This window comes from Plectropomus leopardus, chromosome 22, assembly GCF_026936395.1.
Source record: "Plectropomus leopardus strain MGB_pleo_1.0 chromosome 22, ASM2693639v1, whole genome shotgun sequence".
NCBI classification, from domain to species: domain Eukaryota; kingdom Metazoa; phylum Chordata; class Actinopteri; order Perciformes; family Serranidae; genus Plectropomus; species Plectropomus leopardus.
Window position 1 is genome coordinate 9,900,171 of NC_142197.1, and position 20,850 is coordinate 9,921,020.

General features: G+C 40.7%; 1 protein-coding gene across 1 annotated transcript in view; it reads right to left on the reverse strand.

The window, feature by feature from the left end:
• The window catches only part of snd1 (staphylococcal nuclease and tudor domain containing 1), a 245,423-nt gene that overhangs the window by 141,969 nt on the left and 82,604 nt on the right, over positions 1–20,850 (reverse strand). The gene's annotated exons all lie outside the window — the stretch shown is intronic.

Here is a 20,850-nt window from a genome sequence, read left to right on the forward strand (position 1 = left end):
CCCGTGCTTTCTAACATGAAAGACCAAAGCTTGCAAAAATATTTGGACATGTTGCAGCAGGAATTTGTACCAAAACTTAGGGTCAATTGACAACATCTGTAAACAAGATAATGTGTTCCACTGTATGTAGCTACCTGTTCATTAGCAGTGTATTTGCAGCTGGGGAATGACTGTAATGGAGAACAGTGGCACTTTTTACCGTGAAAAAAATCACCAAGCAAAGCTTCTAAACACGACCGGACGTGTTCCAGCAAGATTCTGATCCAAAATCAGGGATTTACAAGGTCAGCAACCAAAAAGATTGCATGTTTCCTTGGTGTTAGCATGTAGCAGCGAACATGCAGCCGGGAATGACTGTAAAGGAGAACAGCAGCACTTTTTGCCATAAAAAGAAAAAAAAAAAGCATTGATAAAAGCTTCTTAATACAACTGCATATGTTCCAACAGGAATATGATCTGAAATAGACCAAATCTATCAAGATTACATGTCTCCCTAACGTTAGCATGTAGCAGTGTAAGTTATTTAATGCAAACAACTGCAGTAGCATGCCTGACGCAGATGACCATTTAAAGAAACCCAGCTCACTATGACATCAAACTGTGGCCAGAGTAGGAAAAACTGTTGGAAATGAAGTAATCAAAACGGCAGAAAATACTACGTGTTTGCTCACAGGGATTACTTTGGCCACATTTAATATGAACATCCTTCACACTATATATAAGACAAAAATACTGGAAACCATAATAAGTCCCCTTTGGTTACATTTGTTTGGGCAGATTTTTGGCAGGCTTTAGAGGTGGCAACTGTGCTGACCAAAAACACTGTCAAGAGATGTCTGCATATGTTCTTCTGAGGAAAGACGAGAAAAGTCACATACACAGTAAGCGGATAAGAAAATCTTTGCGTTTATGCTGCATGTACGATCTAAAGAGGGAAGCAAAGAGGGAAAGACGCTATCTTAAAAACCTATAGACTGATATCACATGAGAAAAGCAGTTTGAGGCTTACAGGGAGCGATTTGAGATCTCATCTCCTCTACCATGAGAATGAATGTATCTGGGTGTAGACATTTTGGTGATAGTAGAGGGGTGGGATCGGGGTGACAAAATGGCCTCCTGCATTCCTCAAGACATTATGGAGGCAGTGAGAAAGACAGACAAGGGTAAGAGAATTAACTGAGGTGGAAGGTAAGGGCGACACACTATCTATGACACCCTGATTTAGTATGTCAGAGGATCGCAGATGGGGAAAAAGGACACGTGTAGATAGAGAGAAGTGAATGGGGAGAGGGAGACAAGGGGCAAGGACGAGGTGCAAGAAAGGGGAGATTTGAAAAGGTGATCGCGATAGATAAAGAAGCCCCACTCTGACACATTAAGTAGAGCTCGGGATTCGCTCTGTAGTAACTGTAGGGATCGTGACTTTACACTCATGTGGACTTGAAGATGACAAGCAGTGAGCTAATGTCAAAGACTTGCTGAGAAAACGTGCACTGCTGAGCGCAGAATGGCACATGAAAGCAACGTCGAGATGAAAGCTCTGACGGGCTGCGTTAAGCATCTATGGGCTGAAACAGTTTTCATGGGTTGGCAGAATTATTCAGCCACTGCAGCAAACTGCTGTGTGTGTTTAAACGTGTGTGTGCAGGTGGGTCAGCAGTGATCTTTCGACATCAAACAAATCAATAGTCAACCTCTGTTTGCTGTGGACAAGTAAAACCTCTCTCACTGTTGGTAGTGAAGTGTTTTTGCCCCCACTTGAGTTTTTCATGAAGCATGTGGCATTTGGAATTTTGTCAGGATTTCTTTTATTATTTAATTTACGTGGTATAAGATGGAGATACTCAAAACAGAAAGGCTCAAATGCTGTTTTCACGAGGCGAAGGGGTTCAGGCACTCATCCTAACCACAAGTTTTAATGGATCCTCAATTATCAGAGTCTCCAAAAGTGCTTGTTTAAAATACAGTCTTTGCTCAATAGAACAGGATGTGGGTTTGCTGGGAGATCTAAGAGAGCATTGAAACAATAAGACTGTTTGTAAACATTTAGCTCATTCCCTTTTTCCTTTAATTCTGACTTCAAATGAATCTGGTTGGACTTGAGCATAAAAAGGAGAAAAAGAGCCTTGAAGTGGTCCGTTTGTGTATTTGCGTATGGTGTAGGAGATACATTTGTTTGAACTTGTATTTTCCAAAAAAGAAATCCTGTTCATTTGCATAAATATAGCAGATGAATTATTCTCCAATGTCCAGTGGTTTTAGGTCTTAAGATGGAATTCAGCTCTCCTTAAAAACCCTTTAAATACAGATGTGTGGCTGCATACTGTCTGTGTGAAAGAGCTTGTGTAGGAGTCACTGCAGGTGAACCTGTGCCAGTCTAACTAGGCCACCTCCGCAGAAAAACTGATCAAAGCGTATGCCATCCCAGAAAACAGACAGCAAAGAGCATTTTAATCCAGTAGCTGCTTATTAATGTCAGGCAACCAGACAACACTTAGACTTTAACTTTGTGAGATCCTCTGGAGCTGCACTGGGACAAAATAAAATGCAAGTCACTGAAGGCAGGGGAGGAAAGTATGAATATGAAGATGATTTTGGAATTTTGAAACCATTCAACTTTATACATAAAGGAAGCGTCAAGAAATTAACTTGAAAGAAATTTCTGACAACAAAAATACAACTAAAAAAGGGGTCAGGACCAGAGTTCGCCTTAACTGAATAGGTGTCCAAAAGCCTAATAATTGTAGTGCCGTTATTACACAAGGTGAAAAAACTAGCACTGGTTAATTCAACGCTTGCCCGGTTAGAATAAGCTAACATTACCATAGTGGCTGCCATCCAACATAGATATGTTAAAAGGTCTCCAAAGACTCATACTGAAAAAGCTTGATTCTTATGATAAATCCATCAATAACTGTTAGGTAGTGTTAGCCCTGTCACCGAGTATATGGGGGCAGACTTCCACAAACTGTCCCTGACACAAATTTGCATTTCTTAGGATATCACAGGAATGACCCACCTAGAATTGGCTTAGGTTTACTTTCTTACTCTAAACATGACCAATCCAACCAACAAGGGCAGAGAGTACTAGTCAAGCATAGGGAGAGTAGAGTGGGCCTTTTCTTCACTATCCTTGGATTTGCAAATTTACATCCCTAAAGTGGAGCTCACTTTCCTGCAGTAGTCTTATGATAAATAGAGTGAGAGCAGGGCAAGAAAAGGTAGAGAAAATCAAAATGCTACAAGCAGCTTTACAATGAAATAAGATTTTTAACCATTATAGATAGAGGAAAATTTAAAGCACTCATTCCGCAACACCTCTAAGGCTGAAGTGTCAAACTTTTGCTGTTCACTACCAATGTTACAGAAGCTCCGCGGCCCAAAAAAACTGAAAAATGAGGGATTGACGCAGAGGAGGTTGAAGGCCAAGCAGGTACTGCTGATCAAGTTTATCAGCCAGTGGCGGCTAAAATTAAAATCAAGGGTAATATCAGATTATGACCAAATTCTTATCACCTCGTCTGTCCAAATGACAGACGACAAGAAAGTCTAACTCAACCGCCGGTCAGAACAGATCCTTCTTCACCAAGTCAGGTGTCAGTTTGTCCACAGCTGTGTGTAGGGGTGCAGGCATCAGGGAGGATTTAATTTACATTTTTATTTTTAATTAGAAAAGCAAAAGTGTTCTCTGAACAATAATTGTTTTCAGGGCACTGTTAGGCATTTCAGAACTTTTAAACAAGAGGTGAATCAGAGGCGCTGTGCGGCCCCAAGCTGAGCGCGACCTCGTTGGCCCGACTGATATAAGAGTACCTGCCCAACGGGGGAGCCAATAATTAGACAGCTAGTTATACCGCTCTCTACCCTCAACACTCTCTGGTCGTGTTTAATTAGCTGGAGTGAGGGACAAGACACATCAAAGACGTATATGTGGGAGCAGGCTTGTGTTTGTCCGTCAATTACAGTTTTGTTGTTGTTGCGGTAAAATAACTTCAAACCAAGTCGTGAGCCAGAGTTGGGGATAGACTGAAGGAGTGTAAACATGAGGGATTAGAGCCACAAGTGAGCAGGATATAATACAAGTAGGTGGTAATATGAGAAGCAGAAAACCTATAGAGTTACCACTCTACTGGGAATTTGATACTATGAGGAGAAGAGGAGGATGTGGCAGCAGCTCATGGGATTAGTATTGAGAGTAAGCAGAGGAGTAGAGAGAAATGTTTAAAAGAAAAGAAAATACAAAAAGATGAGACACATTCTCACCAAACACATTGAGTATACTAACCTTAGAACTTGTACGAAACCGGTACCTAAACTTTGGATATATTTTGTGTTTTCACCGCAGACAGTAATCTTAAACGTAGGCAGGCTTGCACCTCGTTAATCGCCAACAGAATTCTTTTCAGAATGCGAAGATCAGGCTGGAGTATTTAGAGTCTCTGTCGCAATCGATGGGATATTAAAAGGTTTGTGCATTAAAACCATATTGAGCAAGAGTGGTAATTCTGTTTTGAGCAATTAATGACTGCAGTGTTTCTAGCGCCACCCTTGAATATTGGATCTGTGTGCTGGATACCTCAAGAGAGGGGTGACAAAAAGTGGGCTGAAATGGAACAGGTTTACTGGTACCATTCACAACTTTTGACGTTAGAAATGCAAAAATAACTGTTCTAATGTTTAACCAACTAAAGTGACCCAAACTGGACTGCTCGGTGGTAACATGACTAAAGGGTGCTTTCACACCTATGTTTTGGTAGACTCGGTGCAATTCAAAGATGAAGTTGCAACATTGTTGCCGTTTTCATTTGGTTCAGTTAGTGCTCACAATGAACTTTATCAAGCACACCAAATATTGTAAACAGGTCTATTAGACAGAGTATCTGAGTGAAACTTGCCGACACTTCCCGGTCTCAGAAGTGACGCAGGGACACCAAATTTACTGAGTCTTGGGCTTTTTGTTTTTGCTTTAGCGTTCCCATCAGTCGAATATTTTAGGGGAAGGTGACAATATGAGCAACTGATAAAACAGCAAGTTCTTCAAACGAGAGTATGATGGTACCGAAGGAGAAGACTGGCCCTGATGAGACCAAGATTAGGTGTACTATCCGTGTTGTACAGATGATGTGCAAGGTACAGTCGTAATAAGTTGGATTTTAAAGTTGTGATCCCTTAAATCATATGTCAGTCTGTACAGTTTTGGTTCACTTCCTGTACTTGGGTTGAATCAGGTTGTCGCCTAAAGTGAACTGAATTCTAGCGCACAAGGTTTTCAGGCAGACCAGAGATTGTTTTTTTTAGTCTGCACAAGCGTTCAAATGAGCTTTTCACACCAACCCAAACCAACCGTACTATCTGACAAAACGCTCCATGGTTCGCTTAAAACAGACCAAACAGCTCAGGTGTGAAAGCACCCAAAGACAGGTAGCTGAATGACTGGTGAGTGAGGAGGAGAGGAGAGGAGAGGAGAGGAGAGGAGAGGAGAGGAGAGGAGAGGAGAGGAGAGGAAACTCAGGGGTAGAGGAGACTTGGCAAGCATTCACCCTCCCACTCTGCTGGCAGCGAAGGCACAAACTGTTTGCTCACAGCAGTACATGCATCTATTAGTATTGTTCCAGGAGATAATAACTCTCTGTGTGTGTATGGGGATGTACATGTGTGTTTGCGTGTCAATTTCTCAGCCAAAAGTGGAAAACGAGTTGCTAGGAGGTGGCAGACTAAACAATATGGAGCAGCAATATAAAATGTATGAGGAAGTGAGCGTCTGCCTGTGGGTGTGTCAGACTTTAGTGCTAGATGTCAGCTTTATAGAAAAAACAGCACAGCTCCCATGAGTTTTACGAAAATCTACCTGTAATTGGAGTTGGGTTGAATTCCAGTTTTCGGTCCAATGTAAGAACTTAAAGCAGTTTGATTTATGCAAACCAGCTAAGCAAACATCTGTCATTATGGCACATTCTGGAAGTATTAAATGCAGCTAACCACAACGCGAAATCCAAGTCAAATTATATTAATTATAATCAATAAGACATTATAATTAATATAATATGTTTATAATTGGACTAGCCTAGCCACTAGTGTCATACAGGTCAGCTGCAGAAATTAATTTACTGCTGAGAGATCAAATTTCAGCAGATGGAGGGCAGTATGTTTGTGTATTTCTTTGTTTGATGAGAGAAGACATGATGGCAGAGTTATTCTCTTAAAAAGACTTAAACTGCACCAATATGACAACATTTTGGATTCAAAGCTGACAAAAGAGCTGTTCTGACTGACCGCTGATTTTTTTCATCTGTAATACTATTTATATCTGATGCTCGCTTTGAAAGGGCCACAGTGGACGAGGATCAGCTGATTCACAAAGTTGAAATGAGAAATTATTTACACAAAACCTAAATACAGCTGGCTGGAGGGAGATCATCGGAACCTGAAAAGTTTCTGCTAAAGTCAATGACCATGGCTAAAAAGAAGCTTGAAGCTTTATATGACAATATAAAGCATATGTTTTCTTTTTTTAAAAAAAAAGTAACATTACAAATGTAGGAAGATAGCAAGTAGGTTATGCTCTCATATTTTAAAGGGTTATATGTTTCCAGGCTGATCTGATCGCTACGTACTTTGATTACATGAAGTAACAGAAATGCATGTTTTAATGGATTCAGGGTGGACACAGAGCTCTGGTGTTGTGCGGTGCCACGTGATAGTCACTCTTTTTCTGTCTGGACACGATATCATTATGTTCCATTGAGGAGAGGCTGCTGTGTCAAGTGGGACACCTGGTAAAATTCGGTAAACAGGTCTGGTCTGTTGTTTGGCTTAATACGGTTACGGTTACGGTTATGGTTAATACGGTACGGTTTGAAAATTTTCACACTAGCCCAGCCCTACCTGTGGTTGTTGAACGCTACAACAAATGGTTAAATCCTTGTTCGAATGGCCTGTTTTGTAGAGTAACATATGGACAGAAACCCCTTATCAAAAGATAATGACATGCACTGTAGGCCTCAGAAGCGTTGATTACCCCTCAGACAAGCCTAACTGAGCGCACTTACACAGCAGCAAACACTCTCGCTTTAAGAGAGATTCAGCTGGCACCGAAAGCGTTTTAAGAAACTGCAGTGCCCCGGCCAGCCTTTCTTGGAACTTCCCCTGCATACACCCCTGCACATTCAGAGAGAGATCCAGCCAGCAAAGGGGTTTAAAGAAACTACATTTCTATAGCTGGCCTCAATAGAAGCTACATATACACACACAGCTCTCTCTCTCTGCCTGTCGCCCACTTCTGCCATTAGCTTTATCTGTCTGAATTCAAAGCTGAGAGCCCAATCCCCGTTGGTTTTTTGAAAAGATTTTGCCAGGCTTGTTCTTCCCTTTATGCCCCCGACTCTCCTCTGGGAAAACATAGAAAAAGAGGGAGATGGAGAGAGGAGGGGGAAGAGATGCCGATCGCTGACACAGCCGCTGAGATAGCCTCTCTCTTGTTGGTGAGGGATATAAAGAAATGGAATGAGAGGAGAGGTAGATGGAAGGAGATGCTGAGATGGGGATAGGACGTTATGCTGGGGTAAGCTGCCGGAGGATTACCGCTTCAAATCTCCCCTCTTTTTGGCCTTTATTTGGCGCTTATTTATTCACATCTTTGAGGCTATATTCCCACTCACGACGGGTACACGCTGATAAAAGAGGTGTCATGTGAAAGGAAAAGGTGAGATGAGAAAGAAAAGGACAAGAGGAGACGGGAGGTCTAGGTAGGTGTGCCCTCTGCGGGGCCAGGGCCAGACGTTGACAACTCAATAAGCAAAACGGAGGACTGACATGAAACGTGGTCAGGATGTGGGGAAAGAAACGTGAAGACGGTGTGTGTGAACAGTGTGTGTGGACCATATGTAAATTCTGCCATCATGGAGAAAAAGCAGAGACAGGGAGTCGAGGCTCAGGGAGCAACTGGCTCTTTTTATCATGACAGCTGACTTCAGTGTGTGTAAGCCCAAAAGTGTGTGTGTGCCTTTGTGGATTGAACCCTACAGCCAAGACGATGTTGATGTGTAGCAACTGCTGTGTTGTCAAGGGAACCATTAGCACGACTGAAAGGCTGGTTCTGCGCTGCACACACACACTAGTGATGACTGAAAATATAATTCCTCTGCATAGGCCTGACATATAGATCTCAGTGTGTAAGAAGCTACAGTTGCACAGACTGCAAAGCAATGTCAACAACATCAATATCTAATATGTCTACATTTTGATGTATGCGTGGTGGAGACGCAAAGATAGATGAATGTGGATTTGTCTGTCAAAGCTGTCAATATGTTACGCTGCCGTGTCACAGTCATCAACAGAATCGGATCAATCTGAGCATCAATAAAGCACAGAGGCCTAGAGCCACTTCCTCAGGCACACTCATCAGAGATTCAACTAACATATGGTGAAGGACAGAGACTACTGTTTCTACAACTGTGAACTATCTAGGTCAGACCGCAACAGTGAAATATGGGTATTTTTCAAGCATTATTTGCCCCCCAAAAAAAGCATTCATTGAGGGTTTTTATACAGAAATAGCTTCAGTTAAGGATAGAATATATTTGGTGCTAATGGATTTTGAACAGACTGTTAATTTTTCCTCTGAAGCCAACCACACGCCATTTTTGTTACAGTGTCAAACAGTGTTCGTGTTTAGATAACAAACACCTAGCGGCCAGCAGCTCAGAAGGCAACGCAGCAGGGGGATTTGTGTGTGTGTGTGTGTGTATGTGTGTGTGTGTCTGCGTCTGTGTCTGTGTGTTTGTGTGCATGCACTTGTGTGTGAGAGTATTTTCCTTGTGGGTCAGACTGAAAAGGAGGTTAGTGGAAGTAACATGTGTACACAGAATCACAAAGGGGGTGCAAGTTGGGGGTAATGAAAGACAACACAAAAAGGACAATAGAAGTGCGTGTGTGTGCAGTAACGTTAATTTAGTCGGGAACATAAAATGCCAGTCAAGTGAAAAGAATGGTGAGGCGAGACAACAATAATAGCAAATTAAGAGATAAGCAATAAAAGTGAAGCTCCTCATGGGGCAGAACAAGAGATGAAGGAGAATCAGCTGACCGAAGGAGGATTAACAAAACGACACTTGGAGGATAAAAACTCGACTCGTAGCTGAGGCATTTTCAGACTCTTCTTCAGATGATCACTTTTGCCAATTCCTTTCTTATTATAATAGGTAAAAATCACAGCCTGTATAAAAATAATGGACGAGCCACTGTGACATCACACAGTGCAAACCAGTCTCACTTCCAACTTGTCAATTACCGAAGGTTGGCCCTCAGCATCAGGCACCAACGCACCCTTTAGCGCCAACATGAGACGCACCAGGTGGCACTACTACTTCCCTCCTCGTACAGTTGACATGAACAGGAAAATTAGCTTAGGACACCAAAAGTGTCCTTTGTATGAGGCTGTAAGCGTGTTTATTTTTGTTGTCAAGTTGAGCATAAATGTTGATGGGGATTGACTCACTTTTGAAGCCAGCCTCCAAGTGGCCATTAGAGGAACTGCAGTTTTTGGCACTTTCTGTTAATCAAGGTCTTAACTTTTCCTACAATTTCTAATCTCATATTCAATTACCAAATAGTATTTCATTACATGTTAAAGTAAACATTTCAGTAACTAACAAGCATTTCTATAACCTCATTGTTTGTGATAAAAAGCCAAAACAAGACTAAAATTGGTCCAATTGTCAGGCTACTATTGAGCCATTGAGTGTGCCTGCTGGACTGTCCCCATTCAATAACATAGTCAATATCCCAGAGTAACTTCCAACTCTCAATTCAACATATTAATTATTTGTCTCCACTTTTTTTTCCACAATCCTCTTCCTCCATGTGTCATCTCTGGCAGTCACAGACCGAACTGTGCTGATTGATGGAGTGAAGTGAGAAACTGAAAAACTGCAGACAAAACTGTTGTTTACTGGAACAATAGACTGGTAGAGGAGGCGAAAAAGAAGAGCCAAAAGAAGTACAGAAGCCAAATAATGAGACAGGTAATGACGTGTCTATTGATACAGCCACTGGCTATCTGGCTGCCCGCCTGCAGTACTCTCACACGGACCAAAATTCAATATGTAGTTTGGCTATTTTCCTTTTAAGTGAGAGGGAGCAGAGTACGGCAAAGGCAAACAAAAAGGCAAACAAAGACGTAGCAGAGACAATAAAGGCTTTTTCTCCATTTCCTGCTGCTTCAATCACTTATGAAACATTCAGTCGTCTGGCCCTGGGTTCAACTATAATTTCAGAAATGTGTTTGTCTATTATTGCAAGCACACACTGATGCCCTATACCTTCATTATGCTTTCCTTTAACAGTAGCTTTTGTCCTTAGAATCCACTATAAAGCAGCCAAAATGTGGACCTCTGCGGGGAAAAATGACTGCAAAAGAAAGAGAAAAACCCAGAAAGAAAGAGAATTAAAGATGAGATGAATGCAGTGAGTGATATACTGTGAGACAGTACAGTGCAAGTGCATGAGAGCATTATACTATTGCCCTCATTGATGTGGAAGAGTGCTGCAGTGCCCTTCATGTAGAGGAAAAGGCTAAGAGGATTCAGCTGGTCCCCAAGCACAGTGTGCGCCTGTGTCTTTGCACTCTTTCCAGGGTATGCTTATCAGGTTGGATGGTGAGGTTGCAATTCCATCACACACACACACACACACACACACACACACACAAATACACACATGAAGCACAAGGTCGACCTCGTAAACGAGTTGGGGGCGATAAAGCGGTGAGCAGGTTTCTCCCTTCCTCTCATCTCTCCATCTCTATTCAGGCCCATCTATCTCTCCGTCACTGCGATGCGTTTATGTGGGTCGCTCTGTTCACCTTCAGGCTGTAATTCACGATTTTCAAGGAACAAAAGCCGCCTGACTATGACGCTGATGCACGCAAACAGGCTGAGCGGTGCTTTATTTGTAAACTGCTGCTAACGCTGAACTTTACCTGTGACACCAATTAGTCGACAGTAATGCAGACAGGCTGTTGGAGCGTCAAAATTTATGGTCAGCACTCAGTAGGAACTACTATTAACAGCACTGGGCTCACAAGGTGGGTTTCAAGGTCAAACTTTAAATTACAAATTTAATCTCTATTTAAATTAAAAACTAGCATGCTTTGCCAGTACTCTTGCCGCTACTCTATTTCACCAAGTGAAACACGTCCACCATCATTAACACTGAAACACAATTATTGCTCAACTGTGACACACTGTCAAGGATAACAGACTTGAAAGTGGAAAATGGATTGTACCGCAAACAGAGCTGCAACCATTAATCAATTAATCATCAGTTGTCAACTATTAAATTAATCACAGACAAATACCAGTCTTAGTTATTTCTTAGAAAAAAATATGTAAAAATTCTCTAAATACAGCCTCTTAAATAGAGCTGCAATGATTTTTTTATTAATCAGTTGGTCAATTAAAAAACTATCTTCATAATTACTGCTTCAGTCATTTTCAGGCAAAAAATGTCAAGTATTTGCCAGTTCTAGCTTCTTAAATGTGAGAATTTGCAGCTTTTCTTTGTCATTTATGAGAGTATGACAGTGGGATTTGGTAAATATATGATAGTGTAAGGTTTTAGACTGCTGGTAGGACAAAAGGTGAAATTTGAAGATGTCACTTTGGGCTCTGGGAAATTGTGATGAGTAGTTTCACTTCTTTCAATGTTTAATTGTGAGGAAAATCAGCAGATAATTGAAAATAAAGTAATTGTTACTTGCAGCCCTATTCTTAATAGTGTATAAATTGTCTGGTTTCTTAACTGTTTTCTGACAGTAAACTGAATATTTTTGGGTTGTTGACGACAAAAAAAAAGACATTTGAGGACACCATCTTGGACTGGGGCACAACTTTCCCCATTTTGTAACATTTTATAGACCAAACAACTGGTCAATTATTTAGGAAAATAATCAAGGCATTAATCAACAATTGTAAGTTAGCCCTTATAGCGAAGGTGTACAGCTTTTTCCAAAAGCATCAAAAAGATTGTTTTGGGGTTTTTGGGGTTTTTTTCTGAGCTCAACTGAGGTTTGTATCAACACTAATACTAGTAAATGCCCAAATAAAGGCACAAGTGGTAAAGAGGATTGATTTGAGTGTAATGTTGAAATCATTAAAAGCCATATTTAGATCATATCACTCAACAAAAAAAACTGCATGTTGCTGTTTGTAACAATTAACCTCCAACTAATCTGATAATTGATTTATCTGTTTAAGAAAAATAAGTCAAATTCTCTGCTTCCAGCTACCTTGATGTCAATATCTTCTGGTTTCTTTTTCTCATCTGTGACAGTTAGCTGAATATTTTAGGTTCTGGAAAAAACAAGACATTTATAAGGATGTTGTTTTGGGAAACGATCTACATTTTTCACCATTTTATGACATTTTATTGATCAAACAACTAATCAATCAATTCATAAAACAACTGTTAGTTGCAGCTCTTACGGGTCCACTCAGGTTTGCATCAACACCAATAATGAAAAATGCACAGATTAGGGCATGTTTGTAATTTTTCAATTAACAAGTTGTAAAAAAATTTATAATGTCAAACATTTTTTATTTGCCGACGTGGATTTATTTTTGCATTATCATTTATTGAAAGCTTCACTCAAATAAAAAATACCCGCATGTTACTGAAACACTATAAGAAGAATCAGATGGTAAACCCTATGAAATATTTCTGGTATGGATGTAGTCCAGACTGCAGCAGTTATGAATGGATGGGGACAGATCCTGTCTGTGGCTATAAAGCAGCAGTAATCTGGATATGGGGCAGCCTCCTGCACTCGTGGTTTGTTTAACTACAGTATGTGGTGGGAAAAAAGGGCCCGAGGGGCAGTTCACCGTCCCCACCGTCCGTCTGTCTCGCTGACCAGGAAACCACACCATGCATTATTCATCATGTGTACTCACATTCTCTCTCTGTATCGCTCCCTCTCTTACATACACTCACACAGACACACACTCAGCATCCCAAAGCATGAGAAAGAAAAACAAGACAAAAATAGATGCAAGACACACAAATGCATGTGGACAAAACGAGCCGCTGTGGACGACAGAATGTGAGGCAAGTGTGTGAAAGAGGGAGAGGGGGAGAGGAAGAGACGCGGTCAAAGCTGTACTTGTATAATCGGCCTCATGCCAAAATAATTCAAGCGTGATCGGAAATCAATGTGAGAGCATGGAAGCTGTGGAGAAATCCGATGCTGTCCTGCGGCCCTGAAAGGCAAAATAAGACGTAGAAAAGAGGCTCAAATGCATGAAGGATGCATTCTGTGTGCCTCTATGTGTGTGTGTGAGGAATGCTAAATGAATTGATCGGAGTTGCGCTGACCACAGATGTGCACAGAGGCAGATGGAAGAAAAGCCAGACAACTAGATAACACTTCAATTATCCAGCTGCCACATTGTGCCTATTTATACCTGTGGTACTATAAGAATTACCACACAGAGAACAGAAAGCAAAATCCTCTTGATATTACAAAGGTGCTGGATGTATTAGCATTTAATTAAAATGCTCACCAAGAACAGTTATTAAAGCAGAGAGCCCTGCGATCTGTCGAGGCAGGCATTAGCGGGGCATCTGTGATGCTGGCACAGTGACTCATCAACGCTCCACAACACGACCTCCTGCAGGTCTGATGGCAGCCTGAGCCAACCTCCACCGCATGCAACATTCACGTCACAAGGTGGAGTAAGGTGGGTGAGAGGGACCCGTTGTGGGCAGAGTTTGGGACGGCATGTGCAGGGGAGTAAGACGCATAACACCGAAAAATGACACTCTGCAGGTAAGTGCCTGTGTGTGCCTGTGTGTGTGTGTGTGAAGGTTAGGACTATGGCAATTATGTTAAAATGCTGATTCAAATTTGTTTTGTTGCCTGATTACTGCAATTATCTTTTATCGTGTTATTTCTTTTAACCGCAGTTGATATTTAAGGTGAAAAGAAACCTTTCTAAATTGTTGTACATACACCACACAGGGTTACTGCGGGGTAGATCTAAGACTTTAAGAGTTTTTTTTAATGCCACTCAGAATTAAGTTTAATACCAATATTCTAATAACCAAAGTTGAGGGGCAATTTTTTTCCCCAAAAATGTTTATTGTAACATAAAACATTACTTTTTTGGTCTGGTATTAAAGTTAGATTATCTACATCAAATATAAAAAAAAAAAACGATGATTGGATTCCCATCATTACGAGTTTAGAGAAAGGAACTGATTTAATTATTTAACAAAAAAATGGATGTTACCAATTATTGAGATTTTGCAACATCAGGAATAAGGATTCGTAAAATCCTTTATCCAATCCTACATTTGAGCATTTTTTAGGCTTTTAAAGATTAATTTAAACCAATATAATGACAATAAATGTCTTATTTTTACATTAATGAATTCAAAGCCTTTCAAGACTTCTTAAGGATTTACGGGAAACCTGACTATAAACTATCTATCAAACTTTAAAACAGTAACTCTGACACCTTTTGAAAATACATTTTCCTACTAAAAAGAGGGTTGACAAGTTTTCATAGACTGGAAGACTTCGAGCGATAATGACCTGCAACTACACCCCATTTGTCACTTTTATCTCAGGTGCATTCGAATTTAGGATAATCCATCACAGGGGCATAATACTGTATATATTCAGTCTCTTAAAACAAGCTGTAAGATTTTTTTTGGCTTGGATGTAAACACATTGTTGGAGATCATCTTTATTGGCCTGACATACCTGGACAAAGGCCTCTTTAATGCATGTGCATGTTTTCTTTTATGCTGAGAAGTGGGGATGGGTGCTGAAACCTGGTATTAAAAGGGCCCCGGTGCTTAATTACTAAAAAACCTAGCAGGGCAGCAAAATTAATCAAATATTAATCACAATCCTGATTTTGGCTTCCCACAAATAAATGAAGGTGATCATATAAAACTCCATCCATCATCTATTAACAACCATCATTAGCTATTGTTTAAAGAAATTCAGATTCAGGAAAGGAAAACATCATATGCAAAGACTGCATGACACCATGCTGCCAAGCAAAACAACTAACGGTAATTTGTTAAACAACCTGAAAAAAATTTTAGTATGACGAATGCATAAAGGCCTCTAGTGGCTTCTAGAAGATGCACTATTTTCATGAAATGAAATCCATGAAATCAATGAATAATCATGAGAAATAACTGTGATCTCAATATTGATCACAATAATCATGATGATCATTTTGGCCATAATCATGCAGCCCTAGACCATAGTATGCTCACCCACATGCACACACACACGACACTGAGTGAAGTCAACGAACAGCGGAGCAGAGAGGTCCAAAGCTACATTTGTTTGTTTAAGTCCGTACAATGAAACCTTAGCCAACAAAAGCCAATACTTTATTATTAAATAGTGACTTTGCTGATGTAAACATCACTGCTGCTGCTCTAGAAACAACGCTTAGTTACATTTAAAGTATTAAGTTCTGAATTCATTAATTTTTAAGGTTTTTTGTTTTTTTTTGGAAAGCCATTATACAGTAATGAAAAAGAACCAATACAAGTATCAAAAAAGACTGAATCTATTATTATAAGAGAAGTAGCATTACTAAAACCCTAATGACATGCATCCATACTGAGAACTGAGTTAGAAAATGTAAACTATGAACATCTCTGTGTATGAGACTGAGAAATTGTTAGTGAGTAGGCAGTCGGGGCAGTGCAGCAGATGAGAGACCACCCAGACTGAATGAGGTCAACAGGACTGACAGTACACGTAGGTGGATCAGTACATCGCATATTACTGTCCACTTAGCCTGCTCTCGTCCCCGCTCAATCAAACACTCCATCTCTGCTTCACCCTCTTTTTCTTATTCCTGCTTCCTCACCCGCCTGCTGATCAGTTATACAACTCCAAACACACACAACGACAGTTCCAATCAACTGTGCTGATTATACCAAATAAAAAAAGTTTCAGAGCTGATTAGTGCAAACTACTTACTCTTAAATAAAATATTACAAATGCTACAAGTAGATGCAACTGGTATCTGCAAAATGTGAAATTATGTTAAAACCGACAGAAGCTGAAATTAAATTTTAAAAAAGTCATCAGTCAGCGACCCTTCACTCAACTAAGATTGCTACAAGTCTAGCAGCTGTTTTGGGGGGATATTGCTAATCAATGTGCTGTGCAGTGTGCTTCTGGGGACGTTTTGGTCTCCAGATTTTGCTGCGAAGTGAACTCTCTTGACTTTAATGATACTCTTTGATACATGGACCAGTGTGCACGCTGCAGAAGCAGAGGGAGGAAGAAATACTGAAGAAATACTGTAAGGCTCTGTGATAACGTTATCTACTCTCTTCTGCTTAGAAGTGGTGAATTTACAGCTAACAGCAACTTAAAACAACACCGTCTCTGGCTTTTGTTTGATATCTAGTTTTGGCAAAAAAATGTTCCACAACTGCAACTGGTCATTAGCGCTGTTAGCTTGTTTACTATATTACATGAATGCCTGCTGCCACACTAAGCCTCGCTCAAACATTTAATACAAAGAGTTGTTAAAATTTTGTATTGAACTGCTGAGTCTGATTCGACTGGCAGCCTAATTCTGACTCAGGTAGAGCCCTAGTCTGACATTAAGGTAAAGCAGAGTAAATACTCTCAATATAGCATAGACATAAACTGATATTGATTTTTTTTTTATTGATTTTTTTTTTAGGTAGCTAAAAAATATTTTGTAGCGGACCCATGTCAGACCCCAGCCTGTCTCTCCAAACTGGGGGCATAATGACTGACATCTGCTGTTTGTAATCCACTGTCTATGGATAAGCACCTCATACAAACCTGCTTCAAAAAATCTGCACTATCCCTTTAAATAGCTTGTAACTTTGAGGTGTGATGAGCTTCACTTTGATGCCAGCATCACACAGTCATTGTCACTTTCTTTCACAGCCCTCTCAGTTTGCAATAACGCTAATTAAACATACAATTGTTCTAATGAGGCGTTAGTAACAGTTTAAATATTGTTTCACCGACTTGCGTGTTTTGTTAACTAACACTACACCACTAATTATGTCCCATCTCTAGCTGACTCATGCTAGATAAACACGTCAATGCGGTAAAAATTTGTCCTCCCTCCTGGTTAGGCTGAGCGTTTGAAGTTGCCACCCAAAAAGCATCAAGAAAAATCAGCAGAGAGCCTCGGTGACAGAGACTCTTTGAATGGATGGTGTTTTTGTCAATGGAAGGTGGGAGGTGAGAGAAATTAAATGGAAGACATCAAATAAGTAAAAAGGGGAAATGTCTGGGGTGGTGTTTACCAATGTGTTTGCTTTTTTTTCCCCCTCAGAATTCTGTGCTGCTGTTTCGGTTCCACGCTGGGAACGGGAGCAGTGTCTGTCAGAGATTAACACAACACAGAGGGAGCGGGAAGAGAGAGAGAGAGAGAGAGGCAACAGACGGGGGAAGAGAGGAAGAAGGGAGGTAGGGATAAAGGAAGACAGAGGAGATAAACACAAAAGTGATTTTTGAAAAGAAGGAGAGAAATCTTTAAAAGTGAATCAGCAGAGAGACACAGAGAGAATGAGGGGTGGTGGCAGCGGGGGTTTATAAATAGAGGAGACAGAGACCGGGGCCTCTCCCCTCACTGGATGCCACATTAATTATGCGTGTCTGCATCAGGAGAAATTAAGACGTGGCTGTGTGGCAGTTTAGAGAGAGAAATTGAGGAGGGAGGGGGACGGGGAGAAATGGCAGGCGTTGAGGGAGAGAGCAAATGTCAGTCTGAGAATTAAAAACTGGACACCAAAGACGACGGCGGGAGGCGAGAATGAGGCACAAATGAGTGGAAAGCGGAGCGAGAGAAAAGGCTATTAGTGAAAGACCAAAACAGCGGCACAAAAGCAAGAGAAGCGCGCTCACGTCTGCACCCAAACTCACTTTCAAAAGGAGACGAGAGAGACAGAGCAGCTAATTACAGAATGGAAACACACAAGTGTGAAAATAAAAAAAAGCATACGGACCATTGAGTCAACATGTCATCAAATCGACAAAACCCTACAAAGCTCAAAATGGCTCATTGAGCGTTAAATATTTTATGAATGCAAATAAATACGCCGCCAAAACCCAAATCAAATGTTATTCACGTGAGGCCCATCTTCTGAACATCTTAAACAGCTTTCTGCAATCAGATGTTATTCAGAGATGAATCAACAGCAGAATCTTATGCTAATGAAATCAAATGATCCATATTCATGCTCGAGTGTGACACACACCTTAATAACCTGTTTCGGTCACACTCGCTGTTCTGTTTGGGGATAGGAGAGAAAGACGGATTAAGGACACCTAGTGTTTCTACCTCTCCTTCCCACATCATGTCTTTTATTCTGCTCTCGTTAAGAGCTCCGCCACTTCCTCTCACCTCTTCACCCCGGCTTTCTCTCATGCAACTCTCTCCTGTTTCACTGTCAGGTGTTGTATAATGTTACACTATCGTTTGACTCTTTTCCAGCTACATGTGCGCCTGTTTCACAGCTGTCACTTGGGTTTGTTTTTTTTATCCCTTGCCACGATCCTTTTTAACTCTTTGAAACCTGGAATGACATCAATTTTCTCGTGCTGCATTTAGACATCTTTCTTATGAAACCTGAGCAATCTGGTTTAATTTCTTTTGATAACACAGCTAAGAAGGCGAGGAGAAACTTGGCAAGAGATTTCCCACAATATGCTAGAAATTCAGAAAAACCTACAAGAAAATGAGCTGTATTTTTTTTAACAATTATCTGTCAATCTGTTTATTTATACCTTTTTAAAAAATACCTTTTCCTTTTTTTCTGCTTAATTTCAGGTGATTTTTTTTGTTAACTTGTAAGGCGCGCCGCCACAGGGAGATGAATGTGTGGGAGATCCTGTTAATAGCTCATTTTAAGATACCGAAAAAATGACGTACTCCTCCCCTAGAGACAATGTACCGATAATATTATTATTATGCCAATATATCCCTTTAAATCCTACACACTGGATCTGATTTTCGACATAGGGATTTGTTACTTTCTTTTGGTTAATGATTTTTTTATTGGAAAAGTGACAACTCTCATGTGTGAACATTTAGGTGTGTTGTTATCTCCTCAAATGTGTCCGTTTGTGAGCGTGCAACTTTGTGTTCATATTAGCCCATAACAGCAGGTCAGTGCAGCCAGCCAAGCAGCCCCCGCACCGGTCTCGGGACTCATTATATGGCTCGGTCCTGCCTGCTAACTCCCACCTACCTGCGAAAAAACTTGCTGACACCACCGATGACTGGCAAGGGAGAAAATGTGTGAGAAAAGTGTGTGCATCAGAGTGTGTACGGATGGGAGAGGTTATGTGCGAGATAACAAATGCCTAATTTAATCTGCACGCGTATCGGAAAGGAGAGTGTGGCAAAGTCTTAGATTAATTATGCATTTGTGCATCTGTAAAAAATAATAAACACATCAACCTGTCAGTGCTGGAGAACCTCTGCACTGCGCTGACTCATGGCAGGGGGTTTGCATTTCTGTCAATCAAAATCCTCTGTTGCTTGCATCAATTATTTCACAGTCGAAGCTTTCTAGATCCAACCTATACTCCTGGCTAGCCCCACACACACACACACACACACACACACACACACACATACTGCCATACACACTCTCTAACACAAGTCCACCTCCAACGCCAGGCAAGGCTACATTTCCATGACAATTAAACACCGGAGGACAGTGGAGTCAGCCACCCTACGCAAAAAAAAGCCCTTTAAAGCGGTGATAGGAATGGAGAGGTGGAGTTAAAGAGAGCAAAAAGAGAGGGAGTGTGCGGCCTGGATAAGTGGTGGCAGGATTATAGCTAGTTCCATCATGGCTTTGGTCCGTTCACTGCTTCTTATAAAAACCTATTAGCATGTGAATGAACAGGCACACAGTGGAGTTTTGTAAAGCCCAGGAGCACTGATCCACTATCAGGTGAGCTTTCCATAAACTGGGAGGAAGCGGGGGAGGATGGTGTGTGTGAGAGAGAGAGTGTGTGTGTGTGTGTGTGTGTGTGTGTGTGTGTGTGTGTGTGTGGTCTTTTGGGGTGGTTAGTCGACTTGACTGTGGCCACTTTCGTTTGGATTTCTTCTGAGATTTCACAGCACTCAAGGTACAAGTACAGTCCTTTAAATGCTGCAATTAAAGTCACTTGGGAGTAAACAATTTAATCAGCTTAAGGCCCAATCCATGTAGTGCCTGTTTCTGATGTCAAGCATCAAATCAAATGTCAAACTGTCAAAGGAAAAAAAAACAAAAATTTTAGTGGGGTGGGGGGGGGATTAGACATACATAAGAGCCAGGGATTGAACCACCAATCTTCAGCTCACCAGAGTGCATTTCTCTTGTGGAAAAAATGTCTTTCTAGAAGTTTTTTGGAGACACTGTCCAAACAAGACATCCTGTCTTATTTTGTAGGACATGCATATGGAAGTGTTTTGCTTTTGTCTGAGCCTTTTCATTTACTACTTAATATACAAACTGCTGTTTTGGTTTACATTGTTTATACTTATTGTATTATGTGTGATTAATAAATAAAACACATCTAATACATGAATTACAATACTGTCTACTAATTATTGTTTTCTTATTTCGGTGACAAATTGCTCGGAAAATGCATCCACTGTTAATATCATAATTCTTTTTTTTTTCTCTAAATGAACAAATTAAATTAAAGAAGTTTTAATTTGTGTTGCTCAAATAAAATGGGCTTGAATCAATATGGCAATCTCACAAAAGCAAAGCCAGAACGCCTGATAGAAATTTGTTTTCAAGCCAGAGCAGCTTCTGTGC